This window comes from Trichomycterus rosablanca, chromosome 14, assembly GCF_030014385.1.
Source record: "Trichomycterus rosablanca isolate fTriRos1 chromosome 14, fTriRos1.hap1, whole genome shotgun sequence".
Lineage (NCBI taxonomy): Eukaryota > Metazoa > Chordata > Actinopteri > Siluriformes > Trichomycteridae > Trichomycterus > Trichomycterus rosablanca.
Genome location: NC_086001.1, coordinates 22,341,630 through 22,361,817, shown reverse-complemented (window position 1 = coordinate 22,361,817; position 20,188 = coordinate 22,341,630). Strand labels below are relative to the sequence as shown.

Below are 20,188 nucleotides of genomic sequence, written 5' to 3'. Positions count from 1 at the left end.
TATAATGTTATAAATGTATTAGATTATTTATAATGTTATAAATGTATTTGATTATTTATAATGTTATAAATGTATTTGATTATTTATAATGTTATAAATGTATTTGATTATTTATAATGTTATAAATGTATTTATTATTTATAATGTTATAAATGTATTTGATTATTTATAATGTTATAAATGTATTTAATTATTTATAATGTTATAAATGTATTTGATTATAATGTTATAAATGTATTAGATTATTTATAATGTTATAAATGTATTTATTATTTATAATGTTATAAATGTATTTGATTATTTATAATGTTATAAATGTATTTGATTATTTATAATGTTATAAATGTATTTATTATTTATAATGTTATAAATGTATTTGATTATTTATAATGTTATAAATGTATTTATTATTTATGTTATAAATGTATTTATTTTTTATAATGTTATAAATGTATATAATTATTTATAATGTTATAAATGTATTTGATTATTTATAATGTTATAAATGTGTTTGATTATTTATAATGTTATAAATGTATTTGATTATTTATAATGTTATAAATGTATTTATTATTTATAACATTATAAATGTATTTGATTATTTATAATGTTATAAATGTATTTGATTATTTATGTTATAAATGTTTTTGATTATTTATAATGTTATAAATGTATTTGATTATTTATAATGTTATAAATGTATTAAATTTTTATGTTATAAATGTATTTGATTATTTATAATGTTATAAATGTATTTATTATTTATAATGTTATAAATGTATTTATTTTTTATGTTATAAATGTATTTGATTATTTATAATGTTATAAATGTATTTGATTATTTATAATGTTATAAATGTATTTGATTATTTATAATGTTATAAATGTGTTTGATTATTATTTATAATGTTATAAATGTATTTGATTATTTATAATGTTATAAATGTATTTGATTATTTATAATGTTATAAATGTATTTGATTATTTATAATGTTATAAATGTGTTTGATTATTATTTATAATGTTATAAATGTATTTGATTATTTATAATGTTATAAATGTATTTTATTATTTATAATGTTATAAATGTATTTGATTATTTATAATGTTATAAATGTATTTATTATTTATGTTATAAATGTATTTGATTATTTATAATGTTATAAATGTATATTATATTTATAATGTTATAAATGTATTTGATTATTTATAATGTTATAAATGTATTTGATTATTTATAATGTTATAAATGTATTTGATTATTTATAATGTTATAAATGTGTTTGATTATTATTTATAATGTTATAAATGTATTTGATTATTTATAATGTTATAAATGTGTTTGATTATTATTTATAATGTTATAAATGTATTTGATTATTTATAATGTTATAAATGTATTTATTATTTATAATGTTATAAATGTATTTGATTATTTATAATGTTATAAATGTATTTGATTATTTATGTTATAAATGTTTTTGATTATTTATAATGTTATAAATGTATTTGATTATTTATAATGTTATAAATGTATTAAATTTTTATGTTATAAATGTATTTGATTATTTATAATGTTATAAATGTATTTATTATTTATAATGTTATAAATGTATTTATTTTTTATGTTATAAATGTATTTGATTATTTATAATGTTATAAATGTATTTGATTATTTATAATGTTATAAATGTATTTGATTATTTATAATGTTATAAATGTGTTTGATTATTATTTATAATGTTATAAATGTATTTGATTATTTATAATGTTATAAATGTATTTATTATTTATGTTATAAATGTATTTGATTATTTATAATGTTATAAATGTATTTGATTATTTATAATGTTATAAATGTATTTGATTATTTATAATGTTATAAATGTATTTGATTATTTATAATGTTATAAATGTGTTTGATTATTATTTATAATGTTATAAATGTATTTGATTATTTATAATGTTATAAATGTATTTGATTATTTATAATGTTATAAATGTATTTGATTATTTATAATGTTATAAATGTATTTGATTATTTATAATGTTATAAATGTGTTTGATTATTATTTATAATGTTATAAATGTATTTGATTATTTATAATGTTATAAATGTGTTTGATTATTATTTATAATGTTATAAATGTATTTGATTATTTATAATGTTATAAATGTATTTATTATTTATAATGTTATAAATGTTTTTGATTATTTATAATGTTATAAATGTATTTGATTATTTATGTTATAAATGTTTTTGATTATTTATAATGTTATAAATGTATTTGATTATTTATAATGTTATAAATGTATTTATTATTTATGTTATAAATGTATTTGATTATTTATAATGTTATAAATGTATATTATATTTATAATGTTATAAATGTATTTGATTATTTATAATGTTATAAATGTATTTGATTATTTATAATGTTATAAATGTATTTATTATTTATAATGTTATAAATGTATTTGATTATTTATAATGTTATAAATGTATTTGATTAATTATAATGTTATAAATGTATTTATTATTTATGTTATAAATGTATTTGATTATTTATAATGTTATAAATGTATATTATATTTATAATGTTATAAATGTATTTGATTATTTATAATGTTATAAATGTATTTGATTATTTATAATGTTATAAATGTATTTGATTATTTATAATGTTATAAATGTGTTTGATTATTATTTATAATGTTATAAATGTATTTGATTATTTATAATGTTATAAATGTGTTTGATTATTATTTATAATGTTATAAATGTATTTGATTATTTATAATGTTATAAATGTATTTATTATTTATAATGTTATAAATGTTTTTGATTATTTATAATGTTATAAATGTATTTGATTATTTATGTTATAAATGTTTTTGATTATTTATAATGTTATAAATGTATTTGATTATTTATAATGTTATAAATGTATTAAATTTTTATGTTATAAATGTATTTGATTATTTATAATGTTATAAATGTATTTATTATTTATAATGTTATAAATGTATTTATTTTTTATGTTATAAATGTATTTGATTATTTATAATGTTATAAATGTATTTGATTATTTATAATGTTATAAATGTATTTGATTATTTATAATGTTATAAATGTGTTTGATTATTATTTATAATGTTATAAATGTATTTGATTATTTATAATGTTATAAATGTATTTATTATTTATGTTATAAATGTATTAGATTATTTATAATGTTATAAATGTATTTGATTATTTATAATGTTATAAATGTATTTGATTATTTATAATGTTATAAATGTATTTGATTATTTATAATGTTATAAATGTATTTATTATTTATAATGTTATAAATGTATTTGATTATTTATAATGTTATAAATGTATTTAATTATTTATAATGTTATAAATGTATTTGATTATAATGTTATAAATGTATTAGATTATTTATAATGTTATAAATGTATTTATTATTTATAATGTTATAAATGTATTTGATTATTTATAATGTTATAAATGTATTTGATTATTTATAATGTTATAAATGTATTTATTATTTATAATGTTATAAATGTATTTGATTATTTATAATGTTATAAATGTATTTATTATTTATGTTATAAATGTATTTATTTTTTATAATGTTATAAATGTATATAATTATTTATAATGTTATAAATGTATTTGATTATTTATAATGTTATAAATGTGTTTGATTATTTATAATGTTATAAATGTATTTGATTATTTATAATGTTATAAATGTATTTATTATTTATAACATTATAAATGTATTTGATTATTTATAATGTTATAAATGTATTTGATTATTTATGTTATAAATGTTTTTGATTATTTATAATGTTATAAATGTATTTGATTATTTATAATGTTATAAATGTATTAAATTTTTATGTTATAAATGTATTTGATTATTTATAATGTTATAAATGTATTTATTATTTATAATGTTATAAATGTATTTATTTTTTATGTTATAAATGTATTTGATTATTTATAATGTTATAAATGTATTTGATTATTTATAATGTTATAAATGTATTTGATTATTTATAATGTTATAAATGTGTTTGATTATTATTTATAATGTTATAAATGTATTTGATTATTTATAATGTTATAAATGTATTTGATTATTTATAATGTTATAAATGTATTTGATTATTTATAATGTTATAAATGTGTTTGATTATTATTTATAATGTTATAAATGTATTTGATTATTTATAATGTTATAAATGTATTTTATTATTTATAATGTTATAAATGTATTTGATTATTTATAATGTTATAAATGTATTTATTATTTATGTTATAAATGTATTTGATTATTTATAATGTTATAAATGTATATTATATTTATAATGTTATAAATGTATTTGATTATTTATAATGTTATAAATGTATTTGATTATTTATAATGTTATAAATGTATTTGATTATTTATAATGTTATAAATGTGTTTGATTATTATTTATAATGTTATAAATGTATTTGATTATTTATAATGTTATAAATGTGTTTGATTATTATTTATAATGTTATAAATGTATTTGATTATTTATAATGTTATAAATGTATTTATTATTTATAATGTTATAAATGTATTTGATTATTTATAATGTTATAAATGTATTTGATTATTTATGTTATAAATGTTTTTGATTATTTATAATGTTATAAATGTATTTGATTATTTATAATGTTATAAATGTATTAAATTTTTATGTTATAAATGTATTTGATTATTTATAATGTTATAAATGTATTTATTATTTATAATGTTATAAATGTATTTATTTTTTATGTTATAAATGTATTTGATTATTTATAATGTTATAAATGTATTTGATTATTTATAATGTTATAAATGTATTTGATTATTTATAATGTTATAAATGTGTTTGATTATTATTTATAATGTTATAAATGTATTTGATTATTTATAATGTTATAAATGTATTTATTATTTATGTTATAAATGTATTTGATTATTTATAATGTTATAAATGTATTTGATTATTTATAATGTTATAAATGTATTTGATTATTTATAATGTTATAAATGTATTTGATTATTTATAATGTTATAAATGTGTTTGATTATTATTTATAATGTTATAAATGTATTTGATTATTTATAATGTTATAAATGTATTTGATTATTTATAATGTTATAAATGTATTTGATTATTTATAATGTTATAAATGTATTTGATTATTTATAATGTTATAAATGTGTTTGATTATTATTTATAATGTTATAAATGTTTTTGATTATTTATAATGTTATAAATGTATTTGATTATTTATGTTATAAATGTTTTTGATTATTTATAATGTTATAAATGTATTTGATTATTTATAATGTTATAAATGTATTTATTATTTATGTTATAAATGTATTTGATTATTTATAATGTTATAAATGTATATTATATTTATAATGTTATAAATGTATTTGATTATTTATAATGTTATAAATGTATTTGATTATTTATAATGTTATAAATGTATTTATTATTTATAATGTTATAAATGTATTTGATTATTTATAATGTTATAAATGTATTTGATTAATTATAATGTTATAAATGTATTTATTATTTATGTTATAAATGTATTTGATTATTTATAATGTTATAAATGTATATTATATTTATAATGTTATAAATGTATTTGATTATTTATAATGTTATAAATGTATTTGATTATTTATAATGTTATAAATGTATTTGATTATTTATAATGTTATAAATGTGTTTGATTATTATTTATAATGTTATAAATGTATTTGATTATTTATAATGTTATAAATGTGTTTGATTATTATTTATAATGTTATAAATGTATTTGATTATTTATAATGTTATAAATGTATTTATTATTTATAATGTTATAAATGTTTTTGATTATTTATAATGTTATAAATGTATTTGATTATTTATGTTATAAATGTTTTTGATTATTTATAATGTTATAAATGTATTTGATTATTTATAATGTTATAAATGTATTAAATTTTTATGTTATAAATGTATTTGATTATTTATAATGTTATAAATGTATTTATTATTTATAATGTTATAAATGTATTTATTTTTTATGTTATAAATGTATTTGATTATTTATAATGTTATAAATGTATTTGATTATTTATAATGTTATAAATGTATTTGATTATTTATAATGTTATAAATGTGTTTGATTATTATTTATAATGTTATAAATGTATTTGATTATTTATAATGTTATAAATGTATTTATTATTTATGTTATAAATGTATTTGATTATTTATAATGTTATAAATGTATTTGATTATTTATAATGTTATAAATGTATTTGATTATTTATAATGTTATAAATGTATTTGATTATTTATAATGTTATAAATGTGTTTGATTATTATTTATAATGTTATAAATGTATTTGATTATTTATAATGTTATAAATGTGTTTGATTATTATTTATAATGTTATAAATGTATTTGATTATTTATAATGTTATAAATGTATTTATTATTTATAATGTTATAAATGTTTTTGATTATTTATAATGTTATAAATGTATTTGATTATTTATGTTATAAATGTTTTTGATTATTTATAATGTTATAAATGTATTTGATTATTTATAATGTTATAAATGTATTAAATTTTTATGTTATAAATGTATTTGATTATTTATAATGTTATAAATGTATTTATTATTTATAATGTTATAAATGTATTTATTTTTTATGTTATAAATGTATTTGATTATTTATAATGTTATAAATGTATTTGATTATTTATAATGTTATAAATGTATTTGATTATTTATAATGTTATAAATGTGTTTGATTATTATTTATAATGTTATAAATGTATTTGATTATTTATAATGTTATAAATGTATTTATTATTTATGTTATAAATGTATTTGATTATTTATAATGTTATAAATGTATTTGATTATTTATAATGTTATAAATGTATTTGATTATTTATAATGTTATAAATGTATTTGATTATTTATAATGTTATAAATGTGTTTGATTATTATTTATAATGTTATAAATGTATTTGATTATTTATAATGTTATAAATGTATTTGATTATTTATAATGTTATAAATGTATTTATTATTTATGTTATAAATGTATTTGATTATTTATAATGTTATAAATGTATATTATATTTATAATGTTATAAATGTATTTGATTATTTATAATGTTATAAATGTATTTGATTATTTATAATGTTATAAATGTATTTATTATTTATAATGTTATAAATGTATTTGATTATTTATAATGTTATAAATGTATTTGATTAATTATAATGTTATAAATGTATTTGATTATTTATAATGTTATAAATGTATTTGATTATTTATAATGTTATAAATGTATTTATTATTTATAATGTTATAAATGTATTTGATTATTTATAATGTTATAAATGTATTTGATTATTTATAATGTTATAAATGTATTTGATTATTTATAATGTTATGAATGTATTTGATTATTTATAATGTTATAAATGTATATTATTATTTATAATGTTATAAATGTATTTATTATTTATAATGTTATAAATGTATTTTATTATTTATAATGTTATAAATGTATTTATTATTTTTAATGTTATAAATGTATTTGATTATTTATAATGTTATAAATGTATTTGATTATTTATAATGTTATAAATGTATTTGATTATTTATAATGTTATGAATGTATTTGATTATTTATAATGTTATAAATGTATTTATTATTTATGTTATAAATGTATTTGATTATTTATAATGTTATAAATGTATTTTATTATTTATAATGTTATAAATGTATTTATTATTTTTAATGTTATAAATGTATTTGATTATTTATAATGTTATAAATGTATTTGATTATTTATAATGTTATAAATGTATTTATTATTTATGTTATAAATGTATTTGATTATTTATAATGTTATAAATGTATTTTATTATTTATAATGTTATAAATGTATTTATTATTTTTAATGTTATAAATGTATTTGATTATTTATAATGTTATAAATGTATTTTATTATTTATAATGTTATAAATGTATTTATTATTTTTAATGTTATAAATGTATTTGATTATTTATAATGTTATAAATGTATTTGATTATTTATAATGTTATAAATGTATTTGATTATTTATAATCTTATAAATGTATTTGATTATTTATAATGTTATAAATGTGTTTGATTATTATTTATAATGTTATAAATGTATTTGATTATTTATAATGTTATAAATGTATTTGATTATTTATAATGTTATAAATGTATTTATTATTTATGTTATAAATGTATTTGATTATTTATAATGTTATAAATGTATATTATATTTATAATGTTATAAATGTATTTGATTATTTATAATGTTATAAATGTATTTGATTATTTATAATGTTATAAATGTATTTATTATTTATAATGTTATAAATGTATTTGATTATTTATAATGTTATAAATGTATTTGATTAATTATAATGTTATAAATGTATTTGATTATTTATAATGTTATAAATGTATTTGATTATTTATAATGTTATAAATGTATTTATTATTTATAATGTTATAAATGTATTTGATTATTTATAATGTTATAAATGTATTTGATTATTTATAATGTTATAAATGTATTTGATTATTTATAATGTTATGAATGTATTTGATTATTTATAATGTTATAAATGTATATTATTATTTATAATGTTATAAATGTATTTATTATTTATAATGTTATAAATGTATTTTATTATTTATAATGTTATAAATGTATTTATTATTTTTAATGTTATAAATGTATTTGATTATTTATAATGTTATAAATGTATTTGATTATTTATAATGTTATAAATGTATTTGATTATTTATAATGTTATGAATGTATTTGATTATTTATAATGTTATAAATGTATATTATTATTTATAATGTTATAAATGTATTTGATTATTTATAATGTTATAAATGTATATTATTATTTATAATGTTATAAATGTATTTATTATTTATAATGTTATAAATGTATTTTATTATTTATAATGTTATAAATGTATTTATTATTTATAATGTTATAAATGTATTTATTATTTATAATGTTATAAATGTATTTTATTATTTATAATGTTATAAATGTATTTATTATATATAATGTTATAAATGTATTTTATTATTTATAATGTTATAAATGTATTTGATTATTTATAATGTTATAAATGTATTTATTATTTATAACATTATAAATTTATTTGATTATTTATAATGTTATAAATGTATTTAATTATTTATAATGTTATAAATGTATTTGATTATAATGTTATAAATGTATTAGATTATTTATAATGTTATAAATGTATTTATTATTTATAATGTTATAAATGTATTTGATTATTTATAATGTTATAAATGTATTTGATTATTTATAATGTTATAAATGTATTTATTATTTATAATGTTATAAATGTATTTGATTATTTATAATGTTATAAATGTATTTGGTTATTTATAATGTTATAAATGTATTTGATTATTTATAATGTTATAAATGTATTTATTATTTATAATGTTATAAATGTATTTGATTATTTATAATGTTATAAATGTATTTGATTATTTATAATGTTATAAATGTATTTGATTATTTATAATGTTATAAATGTATTTGATTATTTATAATGTTATAAATGTATTTGATTATTTATAATGTTATAAATGTATTTGATTATTTATAATGTTATAAATGTGTTTGATTATTATTTATAATGTTATAAATGTATTTGATTATTTATGTTATAAATGTATTTGATTATTTATAATGTTATAAATGTATATTATTATTTATAATGTTATAAATGTATTTGATTATTTATAATTTTATAAATGTATTTGATTATTTTCTGCTTCAGAACTGAACAAGGATTTCTGCTGCTCCTCGTGTCCACGTTCCTCTACAACCCAAAATCAGCTCCACAATCACATCAAGAGCTGCAACCATGTTAAATATGAGACTCTGGTGAAGATTAAGACTGAACATGAGGATCTGACGCCCACCAGAAGCTCCAGTAATCAGCAAACGTCCTCTGGTACTGTCAGAATTAACACCTCTCTCAGTCCCACACAGGAAGAAGGAAACGTCTGCTCACAGTGTGGGAAGAGCTTCGGGTTCCTGAGTCATCTCAAAATACACCAGCGCATTCACACAGGAGAGAAACTGTATCAGTGCTCACAGTGTGGGAAGAGCTTCAGGACCCATGGTGTTCTCAAAACTCACCAGCACATTCACACTGGAGAGAAACCATATCAGTGCTCACAGTGTGGGAAGCGTTTTAATCAACAGAGTGCTCTTAAAATACACCAGCGCATTCACACTGGAGAGAAACCATATCAGTGCTCACAGTGTGGAAAGAGTTTTATTACACAGAGTGATCTGAAAAAACACCAGCGCATTCACACTGGGGAGAAACCGTATCAGTGCTCACAGTGTGAGAAGAGTTTTAATACACAGAGTCATCTTAAAATGCACCAGCGTATTCACACTGGAGAGAAACCGTATCAGTGCTCACAGTGTGAGAAGAGTTTTAATACACAGAGTAATCTAAAAATACACCAGCACATTCACACTGGGGAGAAACCGTATCAGTGCTCACAGTGTGAGAAGAGTTTTAATACACAGAGTAATCTAAAAATACACCAGCGCATTCACACTGGAGAGAAACCATATCAGTGCTTACAGTGTGGAAAGAGTTTTAATCAACAGAGTGCTCTTAAAATCCACCAGCGCATTCACACTTGAGAGGAACTGTATCAGTGCTCACAGTGTTGAAAGAGATGTTTTGTATAGAAGTGTCGACTAAATGCTACAAATGTGTGTAAATGAGTCAATAAAAGTGAGTGAGCTGAGTGAGTAGGACGGTTAGTGAGTGACGTCTTCAGATGAATTGGTGCTTCATCCAGCTAAACGTGGTGGTAAGGAACTGAACTTAAGTAACGGTTCTTTTTTTTATTTCCAGGTTTATGAGTTTCCATCGTTTTCACTTTTAACATATATTTAAATTTTAGTTCATCTCTAATCTAAAACTATTTTTTTCTTGTTAATAATGTAGAATATTTTGTGGTCACATTGATTTTTGTTTGTATAAAATATTCATTAGTAATGTTATAAATAAAAAAACTTGGTACAGAATTTCCCCATATTTTTTTTTGTAAATTATTTGTTATACTGACTGACTTTTTTTTGTCAACACTAAGACATATTTAGTTGAGTAAACAAAAAAAACCCTTGGGACCAAATTTCCCTGAAATTTTTCCTGTCTACTCAACTTTTGCACATTTGTTAAACTGACTGACATTCTCTTGTCAATATTAAAATACATATTAAGTTGAGCAAACATAAAAACATTCATTGTACTATGAACTACAAGTAGTCTTGAGCAAAACTATTTGAGTTGCACTGACTTTTCTTTTGTTTACCAAACAAAGAAAATTTAGTTAATGTAAGCCTTAAATTCTCGCCTAATAAACAAAGCTTTCTCAAGTTGAGTTGGCTAAAAATTATAAATTGTAAATCAGTACTAAGAAATATCAAGTTTTGCTATAAAATTTAAAGATTACAGCTGGTGTGTGAGGTGTAAAGAAATAGAGGAGGCTTTAAACTTTAGAAGAAACAAGCTTTGTTTTATTAATCTCACAGCCTCAGCTGATGCATTAAGGATACATAAACCTAACACCAACCATGGTAAGAACTAGAGATGGACCGATCAGCGTTTTTGAGGCCGATTTCGATCGCGATCTCCTTTCAACGCGATCGGCCGATAGCCGATACCGATCGGGGGCGGGGCTATATGCCACGCCTGGCAACATTCTATTTTTAGCGCAAGCAAGACATGAAACATGGTCTAAACTGGTTTTTGGCCATTTTTTTACGAACTTATGTGAAACAGCATAATATCTTTAACAAAATTAGCAGTAAATAAACAAAGTAAATTAAACAAATACAGCCAGTACTGCAATGATTATATTTAGATCATTAATTAATTTAAAACGAAAAAAGTGAATTAAATAAATGCAGTCAAAACTGCAATGATTATATTAACAGCATTAATTAATTTAAAACGAAAAAAGTGAATTAAATAAATGCAGTCAAAACTGCAATGATTATATTAACAGCATTAATTAATTTAAAACGAAAAAAGTGAATTAAATAAATGCAGTCAAAACTGCAATGATTATTTTAAGAGCATTAATTAATTTAAAGCGAAAAAAGTTAATTAAATAAATGCAGTCAAAACTGCAATGATTATATTAACAGCATTAATTAATTTAAAACGAAAAAAGTGAATTATATAAATGCAGTCAAAACTGCAGTCATTAAACTCAAACTGGGTTATTTTAAAATGGAAAATGTTGATCTTAAATAGTTTTAAAACGAACTCAAATTGTTTTAAACAGTAAATTAAACAGTCAATACTTCAATAATTAAACGTTGCCTTTAATAAAACGAAAAAACAGTAAATCAAACAAATAAATTAAAACCATTAATTATTTTAAAAACAGTCAATTACATTAAACTTAGACCCTGGGTTATTTTAACGAAAAACTACAACCAATAAATGTAGATATTGAATTATTAAAAAAACAGCAAATTAAACAAATGTTTTTGGCATAGCGTCACTGAAAGTCTTAAATTGATTTTACATAAAACATAAAAGCAGCTATATAAAATATGGAACGTTAGAACTAAACAACTGGGTCTGTTATAAAGGGGGAAGAGTCCCGTCTGCCCAATGGACTTACTGCTTTTTAAAGTTAAACTTTAAGGGCATATTTCTTTTTACAAAGAGTAACATCTCAGCTTTTTGGGATGACAGTCTGTTCCTCTTTTCAGTCAGTATATTTGAAGCAAAGCTAAACAATCTTTCACTATCCACGCTTGTGCACGGGGCAGATAGGTAGGCTCGAGCGGCTTCGGCAAGAGCGGGAAAGCAGGTCTTGTTGCTTTTCCAATACGCTAGTGCCTGCGCGCTCCGTGGGATGGTAGCCTCTGAAAGATAGCAATGCACTTGGGATGCGATCGGACTGTTGCACTCCTGAACCTCCATGCTTTCCTCCAGTATTTCACTGTACATGGTAGACAAGGAATCTATTTGTGATTTTTCTGTTGGCTTGTCTGTGTTTATCTGACTTGGTCCTGGCATTTCTTCACCAGAACACGGCTCCCTTTTTGTTTGCGCACTCAACACATCCATGAGCTGCTCTCTTGCTTGTGTTTTGAATTCACCGGAGAAATAACGGTCCTTGTATCTGACATTTAAGAAGAACACATACGGTAAACGTTAAACCTGGCTAATAAAATAAATAATATCAACTCTTTTCTGTATATGTTCAGGCATAAAATGGCAGAATTTAGTTCAAAATGCTATTTAAACAGCTATTTCCCCATCTCACCTCGGGTCAAGGAGTGTAGCCACACTATAAAGGGTCTCTGCCTCTATGGTGCTGAATCGCTGCTCGGTTGCTTCCAAAATGGTAGTTTTTGATGTTTTGACACCATGATCCTTTTCAGAACTTTTCTGGAGAAAACGTTTTAAGGCTCTGATGGAGGGTATCACGTCAGCAGCGGTAGCAGTGGAAGCGCTGATTTCTTTAGTTAGCTCTTCGAATGGGGAGAGCAACTACACCATGTTTGCAATTAGCCCCCACTGATTTGCAGTGAAGGCGGCCGGCAGATTATATTCGACTCCGTAAGCACCCAACACATGTTTTTGTTCCAGTAGGCTCTGTAACATGTAATAGGTGCTGTTCCATCATGTCGGAACATCCTCTTGAAGCCTCTTTACAGGTTGGCTCAGCTGAGTTTGGATACTCTGAAGGCGTGAATAAGCCAGAGGTGAGTGTCTGAAGTGGCCAACAATCCGTCTTCCACTTGCCACAATATCACTGATGCTGCGTTGTGACAAAACCCCTTCATTCACTACTAGCTGTATTGAATGCGCCGTGCACGGCAAACTTGGTAATTCAGCATCTTGCAGTGCTTTTGTGATGTTTCGTGCATTGCCTCTTAAGATGACATGTATTTTACTTTTTGGAATTGACCACAGCTGAAACATGCTGTCGAACTCTGCCATCAGAGCATTAGCTGTGTGAGAGCCTGTTAACTCTCGTGCATGCAGAACGGCGCTTTGTAGATCAAAGTCTTGATCAATCCACTGAGCTGTTAAGCTTAACATGGAGGTGGGACTGACGTCGGAACTCCATATATCACTTGTAAAGCTCAGTGATGTTATGTTATTTTTTTAGAAGTTGGTCTATGTGGGCAGTGGCGCAAAAAGGGGGTATGCAGCGTATGCAAAGCATAGGGGCGCTGCACCAGAGGGGGCGCCAAATCGATGCCGGAAAATTATTTCTTGTCAGCATTTTCTGTAAGAGCTGTTTGTTCGTGTATGATAATACATATAAAAAAACAGAAGCACAGCACTAATCAGGCGCCCATCCACTCCTTCCCCTCTACCCTCCAGTCACTTCCTCCCAAACACAGGCGCTTGAGAACGCGCCCCGTAGAGAACTCGCCCAGGCGTGTGTTTTTTTTTTTCCCGTCGTGGCGCACCTGCAGTGTGTAAGAGATGGAGGGGCAGAAAAAAAAGCTCTCCGGGGCTCAAAACAGAAAACGGAAGAGGGAGAGGGAAAAGGAGTTTGTGGGGATGAAGAAAAGCTTCTCAAAGTGGTTAAAAGACAGCAGATCGGTCAGTTTATTATGTCAGTTTCAATGCTCTAGAGAAGTTAAATTTCCTCATAAAGGAGAATCTTGATTTGGTGTTTCCAAATTTGACAGTAGCCCTTAGAGTATTCCTGACCATGCCTCTGACCGTTGCATCTGCCGAGAGATCATTTAGCAAGCTGAAGCTCATCAAAACATACCTTCGTTCGAGTATGAGCAATGATCGCTTGACCCAGTTAGCAGTGATCTCAATTGAAAACAATGTGGCGCGGTCTATTTCATTTGATAGTATTCTTGACAAATGGGCAAGTGCAAAAGCACGACATGTAACAATTTAGTTACAACTCTTTTTAAAAATCTTACATAGAGTCCAGGCTGTTGTTCAGATTTGCCGTTACATATTTTTACTTAGACTGTTTTTTGTTTGTGATGTTTCAGAAGATCACCTGCTGTAATATGTAACGAAAGAACACAATAAAAGTGTACAATATATGTCTTGTATTTTATTAAGGGGGGGGGGGGGGGGGGCGCCGATAATATGTTTGCATACACCTCAGAAAGTATGTAGTTGCACCCCTGTATGTGGGTGTAAACCGCTTGATACAGCTCGGGAAGAGCGACTTCTGAGAAGTATTTTCTATTAGGGATGGAATAGCGTGGATCCAAGTGGGATATTAAGCGGCAGAATCCCACGTCTTCTACAACCGAGAAGGGCTGGTTATCTAGCGCTATAAATTCCATCACTTTGGCTGTGATTCCTTTAGCTTTTTGGCTGTTGCCACTGTACTTTTCGTACCGGTCAAATGTGGTTTGCACGGTTTTCTGGGTTATTTGTTTTGTGCTAGCTTCCCGTGCTAGCTCTGCTGTTTTCTGATACTCACTGTATTCAGCCGCGTGGTGTACTCTCAAATGCCGTATTAGATTAGTCGTGTTGAATCTCTTTGTTTTGGTTCCACCACGAGGCACATTTTGCAAAACGCCCTGGATGAGTCCGTCTCATTGACGGTTAAAAACTGCCAGACTGACGACATGTTTTCTGTCCGCACATACAGCCGAAGACCATAAACTGTTTCTTTAGCCGTTTGCAATCGGCTCTGAAAATCGGCTACATTTGAAAAATATCGGCCGATCGTCGATCGCATATTTTGAATAAAAATCGGCCGATACCGATACATAGCCGATCGATCGTCCCATCTCTACTAATGAGTGATCTGATAGTATGTTATTTTAATGCGTGTCTTAATATGAATTGTATGCTCACTGTGGTGTAAAGTCTAGTGTTGGATGGTTGTCCTCTTACTCCATTTTTATCTCTGGGTAAGCCAGTATACTGTATTTATTGGCTTAATAAAGTTTTCTAATGTGTGAATTATTCCATATATTCGCCTGGTCATTATCGTGATTTACCAGACCTTCCTGGGTTAACAAAGGTGCTGGCAGCGCTACGCTACGGTATTAGAAGGTTCGCCAGAGACATTACAGGGATTAGAGCTGCTGCAACAACAACATAATGAAAAGCTCGGCCTACTCAGGTCCATCACAAATGCTCTTGGAAAAAATGATCCAAAACAAATTGAGGATTTCACTGCTCCACTTGCCAATGAATCTCAGTTCAGACACTTTGCCATGAACCTCAGGCCAGACTCTGATCTTCAGAGGAGACTAGTAAGTGCTTTCTATGTTAAGCTGTTTTTATGTGTTATGTACAGTGTATCACAAAAGTGAGTACACCCCTCACATTTCTGCAAATATTTCATTATATCTTTTCATGGGACAACACTATAGACATGAAACTTGGATATAACTTAGAGTAGTCAGTGTACAACTTGTATAGCAGTGTAGATTTACTGTCTTCTGAAAATAACTCAACACACAGCCATTAATGTCTAAATGGCTGGCAACATAAGTGAGTACACCCCACAGTGAACATGTCCAAATTGTGCCCAAATGTGTCGTTGTCCCTCCCTGGTGTCATGTGTCAAGGTCCCAGGTGTAAATGGGGAGCAGGGCTGTTAAATTTGGTGTTTTGGGTACAATTCTCTCATACTGGCCACTGTATATTCAACATGGCACCTCATGGCAAAGAACTCTCTGAGGATGTGAGAAATAGAATTGTTGCTCTCCACAAAGATGGCCTGGGCTATAAGAAGATTGCTAACACCCTGAAACTGAGCTACAGCATGGTGGTCAAGGTCATACAGCGGTTTTCCAGGACAGGTTCCACTCGGAACAGGCTTCGCCAGGGTCGACCAAAGAAGTTGAGTCCACGTGTTCGGCGTCATATCCAGAGGTTGGCTTTAAAAAATAGACAAATGAGTGCTGCCAGCATTGCTGCAGAGGTTGAAGACGTGGGAGGTCAGCCTGTCAGTGCTCAGACCATACGCCGCACACTGCATCAACTCGGTCTGCATGGTCGTCATCCCAGAGGGAAGCTGACGCACAAGAAAGCCTGCAAACAGTTTGCTGAAAACAAGCAGTCCAAGAACATGGATTACTGGAATGCCCTGTGGTCTGACGAGACCAAGATAAACTTGTTTGGCTCAGATGATGTCCAGCATGTGTGGCGGCGCCCTGGTGAGAAGTACCAAGACAACTGTATCTTGCCTACAGTCAAGCATGGTGGTGGTAGCATCATGGTCTTGGGCTGCATGAGTGTTGCTGGCACTGGGGAGCTGCAGTTAATTGAGGGAAACATGAATTCCAACATGTACTGTGACATTCTGAAACAGAGCATGATCCCCTCCCTTCGAAAACTGGGCCTCATGGCAGTTTTCCAACAGGATAACGACCCCAAACACAACCTCCAAGATGACAACTGCCTTGCTGAGGAAGCTGAAGGTAAAGGTGATGGACTAAACCCAATTGAGCACCTGTGGCGCATCCTCAAGTGGAAGGTGGAGGAGTTCAAGGTGTCTAACATCCACCAGCTCCGTGATGTCATCATGGAGGAGTGGAAGAGGATTCCAGTAGCAACCTGTGCAGCTCTGGTGAATTCCATGCCCAGGAGGGTTAAGGCAGTGCTGGATAATAATGATTGTCACACAAAATATTGACACTTTGGGCACAATTTGGACATGTTCACTGTGGGGTGTACTCACTTATGTTGCAGCTATTTAGACATTAATGGCTGTGTGTTAAGTTATTTTCAGAAGACAGTAAATCTACACTGCTATACAAGCTGTACACTGACTACTCTAAGTTATATCCAAGTTTCATGTCTATAGTGTTGTCCCATGAAAAGATATAATGAAATATTTGCAGAAATGTGAGGGGTGTACTCACTTTTGTGATACACTGTATGTACTTAAACCTTGGTGTGTTCTTAAGTGGCCCTCTACTATGTTTAAGAGCAGAGAAAACCCGCTAAATGATCTTTTTTTTAACTTAAAACTTCTTGACTTTTATTCGTGAGCACAACATTAGAAAATCTGTGTGTGTGTGGTGTAAAGTATGTGAATACGTTTGGTTACAGTATGTATACTGACTGTTGTGCAGTAACAGATAGAGGTGCAGTATAAGGGTAACTGTGAGTGTCAGTATGTTGGTTGTGCAGTATAGTGCAGTGAATGTGCAGTATGAATTACATTTGGGTTCATTAGGGATGATCAGGATTATATTCAGAGATCTTAGAACCTCATCACATTCATGCACGTGTCTTTCTTTTACAGATTGAGTGTTTTGGTTTTTGTGGAGGTACGACTGGAAAGGAAACTGTAACAAACGACCTGGTAAATCATCATGGGTAAGTTTTTTAAATTAATATTTAAACTGAATTCACTTATTAAGTCTCCTCTCCTACAGCCGAGACGAACTTGAGACCACACCCAACGGAAGGCGACGACGGCGGCAGAGGGAGAGATGACAAAAATTAAGATGCTGGTCTGGTATCTTAGCAAGGCTAAAGAGCCTCTTACAGACCACCGCTCACAACCTGCCTGTTGATCAAACAGATATGAGACACAACAACAATGTGTAGCTCCACAGAATAGTGGAAATAAGTAACTGAAAAACATCCAGTAAACAACAGTCCTACAAGCACAAATATCCACCTGATAAGTCACCGGAGACCGGCTGTACAAAGTGCAAGAAAGACCTTTTGGTTTCTGTAGATGTTAAATGAAAATACTCACCCAACGTGGGGCTTGAACCCACGACCCTGAGATTAAGAGTCTCATGCTCTACCGACTGAGCTAACCGGGCTTAAGCAGCAGGTCAGAACAGACAGCTCATCGATCAGATCATCAGAGCGCTGTAGGTTTAATTCACTAACATCACGACCAGATTAAGAACTAATTCACAGTTTACAAACAAACACAATTCAGAATAAGTAACAGAAACAGACACAGACTTACTGTCACTGTATTGTATTATAGTGTTAAATTGTAGCCTATTTTAATGAGATTATGCTTTAATGCTGTATTTTCTTACATGTATTTAATCCAGCACAATGGTTAAACTGCACAACCCAACAAGTTAAAATAACCCATCATGTGTTCTGTCCAATATTTACAGTGCTGGTTGCCAAATAACACATTTTCACCTGCATTCGGCCTTTTCTTTCCTATATACCAAAAACAGTCGCCATTGCAGGTCTACAACACATTACAAAAACACTTGGGACACTTTATTTTTGCTTTCTTTATCTTGCTGGTGTCACGTTGTATTAAAACTAAAATAAATAAATAAAAACTTAAAATTAAAAAGCAAGTGTTTAGGTTCATTCATCATCTTAACACATATTACAAACTAATCAAGCTCGTCAAATTTCAGACATTGTTCACGTAAACAAAAATCTCAGTTGGAAGCACAAGATTAATTTATTTATAGACGGTGCTGTTTATGGTTTTACATTTAAAAACATGAACAGTTAAAAATAACAACACACACAACAACAATTTAATAACAGTGTTACAAATCTGTACCCAAGCAACAAGCTGTAATTTATCTAGCACCACTAGATGGGATCTCTCTAAACTCTGTAAACTTCACTTTAAAAGTCAGTTCAGTGTGTTTTACTGTAGTAAGAATAGCTCCACATGTTTTGTACGTAGTGTTTATGGTATTTAAGCTGGATGGATAGATGGAAGTTAATCTAAGGTGACTTAAGTTTATTCGCTGCTGTTGGCTTATAAAGTTTTACTGAACAAACTGGCTCGTATTTTGGCCCTGATATACCTTCCTGAATGGTGATCTGCTTGGTCGACACAACTAGCACAAGTAATTGTGGTCTACACCCCACAAGCGCTCTGTTGTACTTGCGCATGCGCTGAACGCTACCATACTGAAACTGCTAACGTTTCTAAAACCTTAGGTAGATGGCGCTGTAAACAATGATTTGCCTTTTGGTGTTACAATTCAGCATAGAGCAGTCATATGTGGAACACTATTCTCTACTCAGCATTGATAACAGTGTTTTTACCTAAATA

General features: G+C 25.3%; 1 pseudogene; it reads left to right on the top strand.

The window, feature by feature from the left end:
- Window positions 1-11,161, top strand: part of LOC134326206 (zinc finger protein 208-like) — a 339,536-nt pseudogene extending 328,375 nt beyond the window's left edge.
- Window positions 11,162-20,188: the final 9,027 nt, after the last annotated feature.